The following is a 10,000-nucleotide window of genomic DNA, read 5'->3' as shown; positions in this document are numbered from 1 at the left end:
AAGCTACTTTCACACTAAAATGGCATATGGTGGTACCCAGTACCACAAGGTTCCAAAGTTCTATTCGGTGGATTAGACTTCGCCAGCGAAGTTGAGACAGTTGTTTGCCGGAAATGAGAAAGCGACCGTCTGTAACTTTCCACTTTATACAGTTAGGAGAGCGAGGGAAATGGGCGTGGCTTGAAGTCACTGTCTTTTCTTCTTCTTTGGGTTTTTGTTCTTCTTCTTCTTCTCCTTTTTGTTTTTGTTGTTGTTGTTCTTCTTCTTCTGTTTCTTCTTCTTTTTCTTCTTTTTCTCCTTTTTTTCTTCTTTTTCTTCTTCTCGTTCTTCATTATCATTAATGTTACTGGGTACTTATGACTCACGTGAACTTAACTACACCTGACCTTTTCACCTGCAGCCTCATTTAAAAAGTAATTTCAATTATCTCTCTCTCTCTCTCTCTCTCTCTCTCTCTCTCTCTCTCTCTCTCTCTCTCTCTCTCTCTCTCAGCTGCACCAGATATGTCACATTTGCTTGGCATTCTCTACTATCCTGAGCAATGGTTTCGTTTCTACGCGAAGCTAAGACTACTTTAAAAAAAAAAAGAAAAAAAAAAGTAATTTCCATTCATGGCGCTTTGGGTCCGTAGAGTTTCAAGGGAAAGACATTTTCCGTTTTCTTCTATCCAAAGAAGGAACGATAGGAGCCATGGCAGTGCTTAGAGTAATAGCTCATAAGACCGCGTAATCTGTTGAGAGAAACAAAATGAAAAAGTACTATAGTCAATTCTTTTTAGTGAGGCAGATTTGCAACCCACTCGGAGGGATGCCCTTTTAGCTCGGAAAAGTTGCCGGATCGCTGATAGGTTGGACAAGATAATTGTACCCAATCAGATGGCAGGAAATGTTTTTGAGCTAAAATGGCAAGCACATGCGCCTCATTAAAAAAACTGAGTATAGTAGATGAAATTGTCTTATGCCGATCAATTATAATACACTGTTTTTGAATTTACCAGGAATTTCATGTTTGCGAAAATAATATTGATATTGGCTTGTCATAGAAAAAAAAATTCTGTGAAATCATTTGAAGTTTGAATAAATAAAGTGACTTTTTTTCGTTTATGTCAAATGAGTAAATAATTAAGTAGCAATGGAAAAAATGACTCGTAAAAAGTCTCAAATATATATGAAAAGTTTACAGATAATTCACTCGATTTCAAAACAATAAAAGAAAATATCACATGATCCATACGTCACTACAGCTCAAGCGGTGCACTATAAGCATGGCTTCAATGTTTCTGCAGCGTCCCTGCTTAAACCCCTAGCTGCACCCACTTTATAGCCTTCTATTACATATCCGTTCCTGCTTCCCACCTTCCATCTTGCTGTCAAACCTCTTACCATCTACTTAATACTGCAACTGAAGGAGTTTTATTGCAGCAGTACATTGGCACTGAATGGCCTCCCAAGCCCTAATGCCAGGCCTTATGGCCAAGATTCATAATCCCAATCAAATCCTTATGATCCTTACTATAAATCATGTGACCAAAAATCTTAACAGACCGTTTTCTAAGGCTTATACTTTTTTTTTATCAAATATTTTATGTAATTCCATATTCATAACAGTTATACACATGTGAGTGGCAGTGTGCATAAACTTCTCAAGTTTATAACCTCCTTACGTTGCTGTTATACTAATAATGTTGGCTTTATGTCAGCACAGGTCCTTGCTTCTAAGAAAGCCCGTTGTAAATCTCACTTTGCTTCTTACACGACTCGTTGTTAATCTTATATAGCTTATAAGATGGCCCGTTAAAATTTTTATTTTGCTTATAAGATGGCCCGTTATAATTCTTATTTTGCTTATAAAACGGCCTATCGCAAATCTTACTTTGCTTCTAAGATTGTCCGACGTAAATCTTATTTAGCTTCTAAGATGGCTCATAGTAAATCTCACTTTTCTAATAAGGCCCGTCGTAATTCTAACTTTGCTTCTAAAACGGCTCATTATAAATTTTATTTAGCTTCTAAGATGGCCCATCATAAATCCCTAGCTTTAAGATAGCCCATTGTAAATCTTATTTAGCTTCTAAGATGGCCCATCCTAAGTCTCACCTTCCTTCTAAGACGGACCATCATAAATCTTATTTAGCTTTTAAGATGGCCCATCATAAATCCCTTGCTTCTAAGATACCACATCATAAATTTTATTTAACTTCTAAGATAGCCCATCGTAGATCTCACTTTGCTTCTAAGATGGCCCCTCATAAATCTTATTTAGCTGCTAAGATTGCCCATCATAAATCCCTTCCTTTAAGATAGCCCATTGTAAATCTTATTTAGCTTCTAAGATGGCCCATTGTAAATCTCACTTTCCTTCTAAGACGGACCATCATAAATCTTATTTAGCTTTTAAGATGGCCCATCATAAATCCCTTGCTTCTAAGATACCACATCATAAATTTTATTTAGCTTCTAAGATAGCCCATCGTAAATCTCACTTTGCTTCTAAGATGGCCCGTCGTTATCTTAGCTTGCTTCTAAGACGTCCCATCGTAAATTTTATTTAGCTTCTAAGATGTCCCATCATAAATCTCTTGCTTTTAAGATGGCTTGTCGTAGGTCATATTTAGCTTCTAAGACCCCCATCGAAATCTCACTTTCCTTCTAAGACGGCCTGTCATAAATCTTACTTTGCTTCTAAGATGGCCCATCCTAAATCTTATTCAACTTCTAAGATGGCTCGTCCTAAATCTCATTTTGCTTCTAAGACAGCCCCTGCTAGATCTTACCTTACTTCTAAGATGACCCGTTGTAAATCTTACTCTGCCTCTAAGACGGCCTGTCGTAAATCTTACTTTGCTTTTAAGACGGCCCATCGTAAATCTTACTTTGCTTCTAAGACGGCCTGTCGTAAATCTTACTTTGCTTCTAAGACGGCCTGTCGTAAATCTCACTTTGCTTCTAAGACGGCCTGTCGTAAATCTTACTTTGCTTCTAAGACGGCCTGTCGTAAATCTTACTTTGCTTCTATGACGGCCTGTCGTAAATCTTACTTTGCTTCTAAGACGGCCTATCGTAAATCTTTTTTAATTTCTAAGATGGCTCGTCCTAAATCTTATCTTGCTTCTAAGACCGCCCGCCCTAAATTTTACCTTGTTTCTAAGATGACCCGTAAATCTTTCCTTGCTTCTAAGACAGCCCGTCGTAAATCTTATTTTGCGTCTGAGACAGCACGTAAATCTTATTTTGCTTATAATACGACCCGTCCTAAATCTTACCTTGCTTTTAAGACGGCCCGTAAATCTTAAAAAGACGGCCCGTCCTAAATCTTACCTTGCTTCTAATACGGCCCGTCCTAAATCTTACCTTGCTTTTAAGACGGCCCGTAAATCTTACCTTGCTTCTAATACGGCCCGTCCTAAATCTTACCTTGCTTTTAAGACGGCCCGTAAATCTCGCCTTGCTTCTAAGACGGCCCTCAAATCTTACCTTGCTAACAAATGAGGTCGTCTAATAAGAAGTCTGCAGAAGCGGGTATAGGAATACCCTCCCCCAAACAAACCAAATCCGTCAGCTTTGCCAATCATCGTAATCGTCGCTATCAATAGGACCTGTGAGGAAAAACAATGCTGCATTATAGTAAACTAAGAACGAATGATGACTCGCCATAGGTCTATAAATGAATGAATAATGGGTTGTGGTGGCATGGTGGTAGCGTCCTTGTCTGGTGATTGCCAGACTGGGGTTCAAGTCCCACTCAAACTCGTTAGTTCCTTTGTTCACTGCAACCATTCTTGTGAGCTAAGGCTGGGGGTGTTTGAGGGAGCCTATAGATCTATCTGCTGAGTCATCAGCTGCTATTGCCTGTCCCTCCCTGGTCCTAACTTTAGTGGAGAGGGGCTCAGGTGCTGTTCATATGTATATATGGTCAGTCTCTAGGGCATTGTCCTGCTTGCTAGGGCAGTGGCACTATCCCATGCCCCTGCCATTCATGAGTGACCTTTAAACCGTCAGGATCCTATAATTTAGGAAGTCCAATCGATGTAACACTGTAAGTTCTGCTAGTCTGTCTTTAACTATGGCAAGCAGCTCTTCTAGGAGGACACTCTAAAATCAAACCATTGTTCTCTAGTCTTGGGTAGTGCCATTACATCTGTACCATGGCCTTCCACTGTCTTGTGTTAGAGTTCTCTTGCTTGAGGGTACACTCAGGCACACTATTCTATCTTCTTTCTCATTCTCTTGTTTTGTTAAAGTTTTTAGTTTATATAGGAAATACTTATTTCAATGTTTACTGTTCTTGAAATATTTTATTTTTCCTTGTTTCCTTTCCTCATTGGGCTATTATCCCTATTGGAGCCCTGGGCTTATAGCATCCTGCTTTTCCAACTAGGGTTGTAGCTTAGCAAGTAATATAATAGTAATGATTATCCCCGAATGAAATGCACGTGAGATTAAATGATACGAGAATTCACTGAAGGTGTCTTTGTATAAGTCGAGTTTACCTGTCGAGTTTAGTATTAAAGCATAGTTGATTTTTTTTTCTCCTTCGTCCAGACTAGAACACAAGTTTTAGCCTTTAGCGTTTCATATCACCAGGAACACTGAGTTCCTACACAGATTTAAAGATAATTTTGGAAGACAGTGTAATAGAAATCCTTTACCGAACAAATGTACCATGCTTTTACATCAGTCAGAACGTCGCAGTATATGATCAGAGTATTTCGACTCTCGATGAAAATTGGCTTTATTTTGAACAATTTTAAATCAGATCAGAAAGGTTAAAGTTTCAGTCAAAACATTTTAATTACCTGTCCGAGCAGTGACTTTCTTCCGTCTGGTCGTTTCGTTGAGCCTGATATGTTTTATGCAAGTCAATGTTTTAGTTATTTTCTCTTTCTATATTTTAACAAAATCCTAATTGCAGCTCTTGATGATCTTTGAAAATTTTAAAGAATAGATGTATGGGTGAGATCAGTGTTACTGTATGGACATTAGTCATGGTATGATAATGAAACAAATCTCTTAGTAGATTTAGTAGATTTGAGAACAAACCCCTTAGAAGGATATGGGAGTTGAATGGCAGGACAAGAATAAAAATGAAACTATAAGAAGATTACTCAAGTGCCATAAGTAAATGAGATCATGGTGAAGGGTAGATGGAGATGGTTTGGGCATGCTCTTAGCACTCCCCAAGAGAGATTTTTCATCAAACGGTTAACTGGGGCCCACAAGGCACTAGAAGAGTTGGAAGATCCAAGCCAACATGACTGAGGACTATGAAGCGTGAAGTAGGAGATGATGAATGGATAAATATTGAATTAAAATCTCAAGATAGAGATGACTGGTGAAATCTAATCGAGGCCCTATGCGTCAATAGGAGTAGAAGATGATGATGATGAGTTATATAAAACTTATTCTTTGAAACATAATATCTAAGTCTAAATGTCACACAGAGATTTTACGCGTTTTATTGTCATCCAAAAATGGTCTTCGTAAAATATACTTGCTATAAATCGGTCTTAGAAGTTTATATTGTGATAAAAGAAAGTAGTTTATGAAAAAAGGGCCCCGCTTGGTGGGAAGGAATAATGGTCGGTAGTAAGACCTTTTAAACTGGAGGTTTTGGAAGTTTGAAGCTTAGTTATGGCACTTTTTATTGTAGCATAAATACTGTTTCAGAAGAGGGTTATTATTAATTATTATTATTATTATTATTATTATTATTATTACTACTACTTATTTACTTGCTTACTTACTTACTTACTTACTAAGCTATAACCCTTGTTGGAAAAGCATGATGCTATAAGCCCATGGGCTCGAACAGGGAAAATACCCAGTGAGGAAAGGAAATAATGAAATAAATAAACTACAAGAGAAGCAAAGAACAATTAAAATGAAATATTTTAAGAACAGTAACAGCAATAAAATAAATCTCATATATAAGATTATAAAACCTTAAAACAAAAGGAAGAGAAACAAGATAACGAAAATTATAATTGGAAACAGGGTCAAATTTATATAAATTGCAGGTATGTTACGGACACAGTGATATTAGACATGAGTAGAAATGTCTTTAGACACCTATTAGTGAAACTACAGTAGAGAAATTAAGCCTTGAGTAACGTATTTAGCTTCGAATAAGAAATCAGTCCGCTTGTTCATTGTGGAAGAAATCAAGAAAAAAGTTGTGTTAAATAAAAGAGTTCGACCATTTCGAAGAATGTACAATAAATTCCTGAAAAATCTGCTGCGCTTTGATAAAATTCATAAGTTCCGAATGTAAACAAACTTTATACCATTCGGATAACGTACAACAAATTCATGAAATATCTCACGTGCGCTTTGATAAAATTCACAAGTTCTGAATGTACTCAAACTATTTTTCTCTTTCTGTAATATCTCTCAAGCCATACAATAGATAGAAAATGAGAAACTGAAATTTGCCATTTAGACAATTGAGGCAAATAAAAATCATTGGAGAAACACCGTATTGTACGTTGAAAATCAAGCCAGAGTCATTTTTGCAATAATCGTCAGAGGTGGCTGGGAGGCGGTGGAGGGGGGTGGGGGTGGGGGGGCAAGGGGGGGGGCAAGGGGGGCGCCCTGTTAAGTCGTTAACAGCAATAGATTTTTTTTTTTTTACCCCGTCACGTTAATTGCCTCTAACTACTACGTAGTAATTTGTCTTCGTTATGATCTCGTTAGCGAATAAACGACGTCATTGTTTCTCCAAATACAACTCCTTGTTATTTTGCCCGGCTCATTTTCCCCCTCCCTCCGGCACCTGAATGATTTTAAAGTGTTTGTAGAGTGACGTTGACGCCGGGCTCCGTGTAAGAACGCCAAATTGACATCATTTTAGTTCCTGCTTTTAGGCGAAGCTATCACACCGTTCAGAATTACAGATGACCATCATTGTTTTTTTTTTTTTTTTTTTTTGTAAAATTCAATGGTTAAAGTGTTTTTCTTTCGTTGTTAGGTTTTTTTTTTTTAGCTCGGTTGTGAAATCCAATGGCTGGAGTGTTTTCGTTTTTACTACATACACATACATATACCAAGGCACTTCCCCCAATTTTGGGGGGTAGCCGACACAACAATGAAACAAAACAAAAAGGGGACCTCTACTTTCTATGTTCCTTCAGCCTAATCAGGGGACTCAACCGAGTTCAGCTGGTACTGCTAGGGTGCCACAGCCCAACCTCCCACATTTCCACCACAGATGAAGCTTCATAATGCTGACTCCCCCTACCTGGCTGCTACCTCCGCGGTCATCTAAGGCACCGGAGGAAGCAGCAGGGCCTACTGGAACTGCGTCACAATCGCTCGCCATTCATTCCTATTTCTAGCACGCTCTCTTGCCTCTCTCACATCTATCCTCCTATCACCCAGAGCTTCTTCACACCATCCATCCACCCAAACCTTGGCCTTCCTCTTGTACTTCTCCCATCAACTCTTGCATTCATCACCTTCTTTAGCAGACAACCATTTTCCATTCTCTCAACATGGCCAAACCACCTCAACACATTCATATCCACTCTAGCTGCTAACTCATTTCTTACACCCGTTCTCTCCCTCACCACTTCGTTCCTACCCTACTCTACTCGAGATACACCAGCCATACTCCTTAGACACTTCATCTCAAACACATTCAATTTCTGTCTCTCCATCACTTTCATTCCCCACGACTCCGATCCATACATCACAGTTGGTACAATCACTTTCTCATATAGACTCTCTTTACATTCATGCCCAACCCTCTATTTTTTACTACTCCTTAACTGCCCCCAACACTTTGCAACCTTCATTCACTCTCTGACGTACATCTGCTTCCACTCCACCATTTGCTGCAACAATAGACCCCAAGTACTTAAACTGATCCACCTCCTCAAGTAACTCTCCATTCAACATGACATTCAACCTTGCACCACCTTCCCTTCTCGTACATCTCATAACCTTACTCTTACCCACATTAACTCTCACTTCCTTCTCTCACACACCCTTCCAAATTCTGTCACTAGTCGGTCAAGCTTCTCTTCTGTGTCTGCTACCAGTACAGTATCATCCGCAAAACACAACTGAATTACCTCCCATTCATGGTCATTCTCGCCTACCAGTTTTAATCCTCGTCCAAGCACTCGAGCATTCACCTCTCTCACCACTCCATCAACATACAAGTTAAACAACCACGGCGACATCACACATCCCTGTCTCAGCCCCACTCTCACCGGAAACCAATCACTCACTTCATTTCCTATTCTAACACATGCTTTACTACCTTTGTATAAACTTTTCACTGCTTGCAACAACCTTCCACCAACTCCATATAACCTCATCACATTCCACATTGCTTCCCTATCAACTCTATCATATGCTTTCCTCCAGATCCATAAACGCAACATACACCTCCTTACCTTTGCTAAATATTTCTCGCATATCTGCCTAACTGTAAAAATCTGATTCATACAACCCCTACCTCTTCTAAAACCACCCTGTACTTCCAAGATTGCATTCTCTGTTTTATCCTTAATCCTATTAATCAATACTCTACCATACACTTTTCCAACTACACTCAACAAACTAATACCTCTTGAATTACAACACTCATGCACATCTCCCTTACCCTTATATAGTGGTACAATACTATTAGGATAAAATATACTTGACTACTGTACGCGACCCGTCAGAAATATCGGTTAAATGTTTCGATGGCTATACACGCACACGCAACCCTCTCTCACCATGGTATGACCACTCCCTCTCCACCTAACCGAAGATGGGTAGAGCTGTGTGTGACCGGATATATATATATATATATATATATATATATATATATATATATATATATATATATATATATATATACATAAATACATAGGCCCTTGCTCGTTATTATATAGCGGAATTACCTTTTTGCCCCCGCTCATGAAAAACCTGGGACGACTCGTCGTTGTCAAATGCATCGCCTGTTTACCTTATCTATATTAAGTGTCCTTGTATGTAATGTTCTTTCCATGAGTTCTTGAAGATTTGTTTGCTTTTTATAAGCTAAATGAATTTTTTTGGTTTCCATCTGCGCACCTTACAAGTCTATTTATCCAGTTGCTGGACTGTTTAACGATCCATCAATGACGTAGGTTTCATTTCTGTGCAAAATCTAAAACTCTTATTTGGTAAATTCATCCCTATTCTCCAAGTCCAAGAAAAAACATTCTTTATGAACATCTTGAATAGGATATCGTTATATTTTTTAGTAGATTTAGTAGATTTGAGAACAAAGACCTCAGGGGGATATTGGAATTTAAATGGCAGGACATGATTAAAAATTAAACTGTAAGAGAGATTACTCAGGTGCCATGTGTAGATGAGATCATAATGAGGGGTAGATGGAGATGATTTGGGCATGCTCTTCGTACTCCCCAAGAGAGATTAGTTCACAAAATGTCCAGCTGGGCTCAACAGGGCACTAGAAGAGTGGAAGATCCAGACATACATGGCTGAGGACTATGAAGCGCGAAGTAGGAGATGATGAATGGAGAAGTATTGATTTTAATAGCTAAAGATAGAGACGACTGGGGAAATCTAACCGAGGCCCTTTGCGTCAATAGGCGTAGGAAGAGATGATGAAAATATTTTTTATGAGTTGATCTATACATACGTAATCGTTTACGAATTATCCTTCTATATTAACGCTAATCTAATTATCGTGAAGTGTTTTAAGCATATAATTTATTACTCAACACTTAAAGTAAACACAGGTCAAACGATCAGAATCTAAGGTCAAAGTACCTGACGCATGGTATGCGGTTAGATCAGTAGTCCTGATGATGAATGAATTTGGCATATTTTCTTTCTGTAACTTTAGTCAGTCTCCTTGAAACGATCGCAAAGAATCGCAGCAGTAGCGATTGTGGAGGAAAAGCCTTTGCAATGGCACTTTATATACAACTAGTGTACGCGACCCTTCAAAAATGAAGGCTTAAATATTTAGGTATATATGCACACACACATGCGCA

At 38.6% G+C, this 10,000-nt stretch overlaps 1 long non-coding RNA gene across 1 annotated transcript in view; it reads right to left on the bottom strand.

The window, feature by feature from the left end:
- Positions 1–592: 592 nt before the first annotated feature.
- The window catches only part of LOC137623762 (uncharacterized), a 15,224-nt gene continuing 5,816 nt past the window's right edge, over positions 593–10,000 (bottom strand). The window contains exons 2-3 of the long non-coding RNA XR_011040626.1: positions 3,474–3,595; positions 593–730 (exon numbers count right to left, since the gene is read on the bottom strand). This is a non-coding gene — a long non-coding RNA (uncharacterized lncRNA). The remainder of the gene's footprint in view (positions 731–3,473; positions 3,596–10,000) is intronic.

The sequence above is a fragment of the Palaemon carinicauda genome, chromosome 30 (genome assembly GCF_036898095.1).
Source record: "Palaemon carinicauda isolate YSFRI2023 chromosome 30, ASM3689809v2, whole genome shotgun sequence".
Taxonomy (NCBI): Eukaryota; Metazoa; Arthropoda; class Malacostraca; order Decapoda; family Palaemonidae; genus Palaemon; species Palaemon carinicauda.
Note: the sequence above shows the minus strand (reverse complement) of the source record. Positions and strands in the feature narration are given on the sequence as shown.